Source organism: Ammospiza caudacuta, chromosome 7, assembly GCF_027887145.1.
Source record: "Ammospiza caudacuta isolate bAmmCau1 chromosome 7, bAmmCau1.pri, whole genome shotgun sequence".
Taxonomy (NCBI): Eukaryota; Metazoa; Chordata; class Aves; order Passeriformes; family Passerellidae; genus Ammospiza; species Ammospiza caudacuta.
Window position 1 is genome coordinate 10987106 of NC_080599.1, and position 8669 is coordinate 10995774.

Here is an 8669-nt window from a genome sequence, read left to right on the forward strand (position 1 = left end):
GGTCATGGTGTTATGGGGTTCCATCAGGGCCAAGGGGTCATGGAGCTCCATCAGGGTCATGTGGTTATGAAGGTCTATCAGGGTCATGTGGTTATGGGAGTCCATCAAGGTTATGGGGTCATGGGGTTCTATCAAGCTCATGTGGTTATGGGGGTCCATCAGGATCATGGGGTTATGGGGTTCTATCAAGGTTATGGGGTTATGGGGGTCCATCAGGGTCATGGGGTTATGGGGGTCCATCAGGATCATGAGGTTATGGGGTTCCATCAAGGCCATGTGGTTATGGGGGTCTATCATGGTTATGGGATCATGGGGTTATGGGATATGGGGTCATGGGGTTATTGGTGTTGATCAAGGTCATGGAGTTATGGGGTTCCATCAAGGTCATGTGGTTATGGGGATCCATCAGGGTTATGGGGTTATGAAGGTCTATCAGGGTCATGTGGTTATGGAGGTCCATCAAGGTCATGGGGATTTATTGTGGTTATGGGGGTCCATCATGATTATGGGGTTATGGAGTTCCATCACGGTCATGTGGTTATGAAGGTCTATCAGGGTCATGGGGTTCCATCATGGTTATGGGATAGATCATGGGGTTATGGGGGTCCATCAGGGTCATGGGTCCAGGGGGTTTCATCAGGGTTATGGGGCCATGTGGTTATGGGGGGTCCATCATGGTTATGAGGTTATGGAGGACCATCAAGGTCATGGGGCCATGTGGTTATGGGGGTCCATCATGGTTATGGGGTTATGGAGGTCCATCAAGGCTATGTGGTTATGGGGGTCCATCAGGGTCATGAGGGTCCGTCAAGGTCATGGTGGGTCAGCAGGATTATGGGGTTATGGAGTTCCATCAGGGTCATGGGGTTATAGGGATCCATCAAGGTTATGTGGTTATGGGGGTCAATCAGGGTCATGGGGGTCCATCAAGGTCCTTGGGGTCCATCAAGGTCCTCAGGGTCCATCAAGGCCATGTGGTTATGGGGGTCCATCAGGGTGATGTGGTTATGGAGGTCCATCAAGGTTATGGGGTTATGGAGGTCCATCACGGTCATGTGGTTATGGGGTTCTGTCGTAGGAAGGAGACCAGGACACCAGATGGTTCATGACAGGTCCAATTTATTGAAGAAAGCATCAAACACTTATACAGCAAATAATAAGCTTATGAATATTCTGTAAGCCAAGTAATCTATTGGTTAAACTATACCATGAACTCTTCCTCATTCCTTAGGGGTTACATCTCTCTTTTCTCATGTCTCTTTCACTAATTGTTATCCTACTGCAGCTAGGCCCAAGGACACGCTATCTCACAGGTGCAGGACTTGGAATTAGCCACGGCTTTGTATTTTCCAGTCTCTAGTCTCCTAAGTTTCCCAACACTTCCCCTGTTTTTATTTTTTATGAAAAGCAAAATTCTATGGGCTATCTGTGTCACACTCTTTGCAACACAAAAATAGGCAATTCTAACAACTAAACAGTATTTCAAACAGTATTCTCAGCTAGCAAGGTTTCTCTCTTACAAGGGATCTAAGCCAGGGAAACAAACCAAAAAGTCTATCACTATTTATAGGATATGCTATACAGCAGATACAAAAAGAATTCTATGTGCTACAAGGCTCAAACAAAACTCAGGTGTGCTAATACAACTTACAAAAAAAAGCTAAAGCAGTAACATGTGCGCCGGTTTCACCCGTGTCAACTGTCTGGTCAGTTTGCTTTCTATTCTCAAACAGCAGATATACTTCAAACAGGAATGGCTCTACTCACAAATGCTTCTGATTGTCCTTTTTTAACTGGAGTTTCTCTGATGTTCACAACAACACTTCACACAGAAGTGATAAAAATAAACGCCTATCGTAAAAGGATAAATCTATCTAATATCACTTAAACTTAATAGCACCTAGACTTAAAATACCTAAACTTAAAATATTTAAACTTAATAGAACTTAACATTACTTAAACTTATCTTTACTTAAACTTAACAGATTTTTAAATCAACAGAACTTACATGTAAAATCACTTAAATCTAACAAAACTTTAACAAAACTTAACTGATTTTAAATTCTGCATAACTTACACCTAATATAATTTAAACAGAATCTAGCTTTACATAAACTTAATAACACTTAAACTTAACAAAACTAAACCTTAACAGTATTTAACATTTGATGGCACTTAATAGATAATTGAACTTAAACTACTTAGCAACGGATAATACTTACTATAGAAATAAAATATAGCATTTACTATAACTTACTTACAGGCCTGATTCTAAAACACTAAACTAAAACAAGTTTCTTCATGTATTTGCTGCAGCATTTTTATACTTGAATGCACTTAAACATAAGAAGTTTGTTCAAGGTATACCTGTGGAAAAATTCTTTTAAATTCAGTGCTTGCTTTTACTTTTATCACATCTAAACAAAGCTTAAAAAATACAAAAACCACACTCATTACATCTTACTTCTACAACCACTTTAACACATTTTTAACATTTTTAAATTTTTTCAAAATATAATTCAGAGTTTAATGTTCTACTGACTGAGTTAGTTGGGCTTCTGATATTTAAAGTCTCTTTTACAGTCTCTGCTAGGAAAAACAAAAAGTCCTTTTAACTTAGGTGAAAAACGTCTTGACCGTAATGGTCCTTGGTGTCCTTTGTTTATTATCACTGGCTTCTTAGTTGCAGTAGGAATCTTTCTTTTGTTGACAAGAGTCACATTTATTAAGCTGTTAGGTCTCACACTGAAGCTTTTGCTGGCTGCGGGGCGGAGGGAGAGCGCTCCCGCTGGAAGAAGCGCTCCGGTCCCGCGGCGCTTGTGTCTTAGGGGGCGAACCCCCCCGCGGCTGCCGCCGCTGCCGCCGCTGCAGCGCAGCATTTCAGGCGGCCGCTCGCTGCGGCTGCTCCCCATGGCGGAGCGCCCATGCCGAGTTCGGAGCAGCACAGCCTCGCAGGCGTCCCGAGCCGCAGCTGCTGCTTTGCACTCAGAGACATGCTGAAGTGTATTGTATATCACCCGCCATGGCTTGCTCGGTTTCTTTGCTGACTTATCATCTTCTAACACTGCTTCCCACAGTATATCCCCAGATTTTCTCCATTCCGAAAGTTCACGTGGGTTAAGGAAAGTTTCTTCAGCGTATCCGTAGGCTAATAACAAATCTATCCCCTTTATCCCTCGGCATTCTAGATATGCGGCGGATAACGGATATGCTGCTTGCCTTTTCATACCTCTTTCGTGAGCGCTCTTGCAGCTTTCCAGGCTTCCGGCAGCACGTATGGCTCAGGTCACCGATGTGAACCCCGAGGGTGCTTCAAAATTCTGGCACCTATGATTTAAAATATATTATGTTGTTGTCATTTACAGAATACACCCTGTGGGAAGAGGGATGGAAGTGTTTATTATGCTAATAGCAATGAGTATGCTAATAATGAGGCAAGGGCGGAATTGACAATCAACCATCTAGCTGGAGAAGGACAACACAGCCTACCAGATGATCAAGCAGCAGGTATCCTCAGAGAAGTATTGGATGATATCAAAGAGATGGCTTTGAAAACTTTAATCCAGGTATTGGATGGTAGCACCGCCAATTTGGACTAGCTCGGGTGGCTGCAGCTAAAGATTTAGGACAATCAGACCATCTTGGGTGCCTGTTAAGTAAGCAAACCAATGCTACTCCCTCACATTGAGTGGCCTGCTCTCAGACATAGAGACCATCAAACATGCCACCTTGCAGAACAGTGATAGAGTTTTTATTCTGGGCACATGGGCATGACTGTGTAGACTCTGAGGGCATGTGTTGCATGAACCTCTCCAGCCACAGCGAGTCAATCCACAAGAGCATTCAGGTACTGAAGGAAGGGTTCAAGAAGTTTCAAGTGGAAAACAAAGACTGGGTCAATGAACTCTTCCAATCCAAGGGACTAAAGGGTTGGATGATGTCTATCTAAAAAAGGACATTTATTTTCTTAGCTGTTGTTGTATTGTTAATTGTCTCATGTTTGTTTGGATGCTTTTAGAAAGTCTTAAAAAATTCTTTCAGTTCCATGTTGGTTATAAAACAGAAAGAGGGAAGATACCCAACACAGGCTCCTCATGGACTACTTGGAGGAGAGAACTGCAGGTCAGGATGGTACAAAAACCTTTCAGAGACTCAGTGTGGGCAAGGAAATCCTTAAAATTACCTAAAAGTATTCTTAAATCCATAAAGTATATTAAAAACCTTAAGTATCTAAAGCCATTAATGAGCCCCACTAAGTGTCAGTACAAAGCTCTCCAGGGACTCGTTAAAGCAGATAATTGGGGCCATGATTGCACAAACCTCTCACAGAGTCAGTATCAAAAGGGAAACACCAAGTACCTTAAAATAACTGAAGTAGGCTGAAGTACTAATGAGCCCCAATGAGTGTTGTTACTGACAAAGCCTCTCCAGGGACTAATTAAAGCAGATAATTTGAGGCCATGATTGCACAAACCTCTCAGAGACTCAAAGGCAAAAGCCAAACCCAAAGTTCTTTGAAAAACCTGCAGTCCCTAGAGGGAGCATTCAGGAGCCCCCAGGGCCATTGCTGAGCAAGGCTCCCCAGGGACTACTTCCAGCAGATCCTTGAGGCCACCGGGATGTGGGCTAGGGGGGGATGCTGAGGGCAGGACAAGGGGCTGACAGTGCCCAGCCTGACTGGGGCTGTGCCAGGAGGCCCCAGGGCCTCAGGACAAGGTGTCTCCTCCCAGCCCTTGGTGGCACAGACCCTGCTGTGCCCCAGGGCACCAAGGCTTTGCTTCTCTTTGTCCCCACCTGTCATCACTGCCTCCAGTTCTCTGCTCTGCCTGGGGCCTGGGGACACTTTCTCAGTTGTGTCCCTCAGTGGGACCCATTAAAAGACCAAGAAACTTTGGAGTTGGATTCTGCCTTGGAGTTCTGGAGAGATTTATTCAGCTCCCTCTCAGGGACTCATGTTCAGGGACTGAGCACAAAACCCCAGGGCTCATTAAAGTCCTGGTTCTGTGTCTGTGCTGCTGAGCTGAGCTGGGCTCCTGGCACAGAGGCAGCTCCTGGTAACCAAGAAGAGCTTCAAAAGCACATTTCTCTTGATGAGCAGCTCTTCTGCCAGCCCAGCAGGGCTGGGGCACTGCCTGCAGCCACCCTGGGCACAGCACAGAGGCACAGAGAGCTTCAATCAGTCAGGGCTGGGAAGGTGCTGAGAAGTGCCTGGGACAGAATCACTGCCAGCCCTTGGCACAGGAACCTCTGGCTGCAGGACAATGCAGCTGCAGCTCCTGGAGCCATCTCCCAAAGCTGGAACATCCCAATGCCTACAGACACTGTGAGTACATTCTCTGATTGTCTCTTGTCCAGAGCAGCCAGGGGTGCCCAGGGCTCTCCTGCAGAGCAGGGTCCTGCAGCCCAGGGTGCTGTGCTGGGGCAGGGACTCTGCTGCCTGCCAGGGACAGCTCTCAGCCAGCCCTGGCAGCTGCTCCCAGCGCTGGGGAACAAGATCTGGTTGGGAGGAGACAGCTGGTCATGCTTGGAAGTGTTCTCCTTGTGTGGGGAGGATGCTGCATTGTTCAGGACTGCTTCCAGGATGGCATTTAATGTCAGAACAAATAGATTATACAGGGAGCACAGCAAGGCAGGGGCTGCATGAAAGGGAATTTCCTGCTTTTTGAATGTGCTGTTCTGGGTTGCCTGGATAGGAAAGTGCACATAGATATTCATCTCTCAGTTAAGGTTGAGAAAAAAACCCCCAAAAAAACCCCAAAATTCTCTCAGATGTTAATAAACCAGGCAGTGACAGAAATCCTTGCAGGGCCCCTTAGAGGCAGCATTAGTGTTGCTTTCCCAGTCTCCTCAGGGTTCCTGTGATGTTGCCATCTGAGCCTGCAGAGCCAGAGCTGCCCTCGGGAAATGCCAGAGCTGGGAGGGGTCTGCACGGCAGAGCTGAGCCCCCAAGGCTGGGCTGGGCTCTGGCAGCACTGGCAGGGCCCACCCCTGGGCACAGGGAAGCAGCTGCTGGCAGGGACAGCTCCAGGCAGCAGCGCCCTGGGTAGGCAGTGGGGGGAAAGTGCCCCCAGGCTGTGCTGGGATATTTCAAGTCCTCTCCTAAACCAAACTATTCCATGATTACTTTTTTACAGATCCCCATGCCAAGGCACAGCAAATATCCAACAGCAGCTCCATCAGGTTCTTTCTCCTGCTGGCATTGGCAGACACGCGGCAGCTGCAGCTCCTGCACTTCTGCCTCTTGCTGGGCATCTCCCTGGCTGCCCTCCTGGGCAACGGCCTCATCATGAGTGCCGTAGCCTGCAGCCACCACCTGCACACGCCCATGTTCTTCTTCCCGCTAAACCTGGCCCTCACTGACCTGGGCATGATCTGCACCACTGTCCCCAAAGCCATGCAAAATTCCCTCTGGAACATCAGCACTATCTCCTACACTGGATGTGCTGCACAGGTGTTTTTCTTTGTGTTCTTCATCTCAGCAGAGCATTTCCTCCTGACCATCATGTGCTACGACCGCTAAGTGTCCATCTGCAAACCCCTGCACTACTGGACCCTCCTGGGCAGCAGAGCTTGTGCCCACATGGCAGCAGCTGCCTGGGCCAGCACCTTTCTCTATTCTCTGCTGCACACAGACAATACATTTTCCCTGCCCCTGTGCCATGGCAATGCCATGGGCCAGTTCTTCTGTGAAATGCCACAGATCCTCAAGCTCTCCTGCTCACACTCAAACCTCAGGGAACTGGGACTCATTGCTGTTATTGCCTGTTTAAGTTTTGGCTGTTTTGTGTTCATGGTTTTCTCCTATGTGCAGATCTTCAGAGCTGTGCTGAAGATCCCCTCTGAGCAGGGACGGCACAAAGCATTTTCCACCTACCTCCCTCACCTGGTTGTGGTCTCCCTGTTCATCAGCACAGCCACATTTGCCTACCTGAAGCCCCCCTCCATCTCCTCCCCATCCCTGGATCGGGCCCTGTCATTTCTGTACTCGGTGGTGCCTCCAGTCCTGAACCCTCTCATCTACAGCCTGAGGAACCAGGAGCTGAAGGCTGCAATGTGGAGACTGATGACTGGATGGTTTCAGGAACATTAAACTGCTGGCTAATTTATGCAAAGTGCTTGTAATAAAACTAATCTTTGATATTTCTTGCTGCTTTCTTTCTGGAGGTTCTGTTTCTTTCTTTTAACTTTTTCATATTGTCTATAAAGAAATGCCATTTTTTATACCATTTCTCATTTTGTTTCTCTATTCCTTCACTGTAACCACAGACTGTGTCAATGAGGGGCTGCACTCTCTGTGGCTTTAAAGGAACTAAAGGATCTCCCAGCCAAGTTTTCTGCAGAGATGCCCTTTTGTTGCCTTCTCTGGAGCTGCAGCAGCAATGTCTGTGTGCAGAGCTGGGGGCAGATCAGGGCTGGCACAGCATCTGTGCCCAGCAGCAGCAGCACTTGGTGTTTCCAGTGCTGCTGCCGTGGCCCTGCCCCACTGCCCTGGTGGCCCTGGTGTTGCTGTAGGGCCTGAGTGCTCTCGGGGCCGGGCACAGCCCTGGGGGTGGCAGTGCCAGGGCTGCAGCAGGGACAGGCCATGGGCACTGCTGGGGCAGCGCTGATGCCTCATCCCAGGTCCTGGGAGCTCCAGGCTCCTTGCCCAGGCTCTCTCAAGAACACACCCAGGCCAATGCTCAGCACAGAGACCCCCGTGAGCAGCCCCAAATTGGCCGTGGGCAGGCTGGGGGCAAACAGCATGGCTGGGGCTCTGCAAGGGCCCTGGGGGAGATGGGAAGGAGCAGCAGAGCAGGGGCTGATCCATCCCCAGTGCGCTGCACAGCCCAGGGCAGCGTCCCAGAGCGTCCTTATGGAGCTGCCAACAACATCCCCCCCTCTGCAGCCCTGGCCTCTCCCCCAGCTCACACAGGTGCCCCATCCTTGCAGGCACAGACACGGCAGCACTGGCTCAGCAGCCCCTGTTTGCATTGCACACAGCAGCCGGAGCACCCCCATGCTGTTGCTGTGGGGACATGAACCTGAGGGAGCACAAATGCCATCAGCCCCTGGGGCCAGCAAGGGCTGGGGGACACCAGGGAAACCACTCAGCTTTCTCGTGGCCTCTGCACTCAGGCAGAAAGTTTGTTCCCATCAGCTGGGAATTTCCTGTCCCGCTGCAGACGCTGTTGCTCAGACCAGGGCTGCCAGGCATCCACCCCCAAACGGCCCTGAGCATTTCCTCTGCTTCACCTTTGCTTTCTTTACTCTTCCTGATACAAATTTCTTCTAACTCCCCACCCCAGGGGACCCAGAACTCGACACAGCACTCGAGGTGCTGCCCAACCTGTGCCCAGCACAGGGGAAGAATCCCTGCCCTGCTGCTGCTGGCCACACCATTCCTGATCTAGGCCAGGAGCCATTGGCCTTCTTGCCTACCTGGGCACTCTTGCTGCCTCATGCCCAGCCTGCTGTCCATCAGTCCCTGCAGGTCCCTTTCTGCCTGTATTCTCTCCAGCCACTCTGTCCCCAGCCTGTAGTGCTGCAGGGGTTGTTGTGGCCAAAGTTCAGGACCCAGGACTTGGACTTGTTCAACCTCCAACCTTGTTGGATTTGGGCTCTGGATCCAGCCTGTCCACGGCACTCTGCAAAGCCCTCCTACCCTCCAGCAGATCCACACACATACCCAG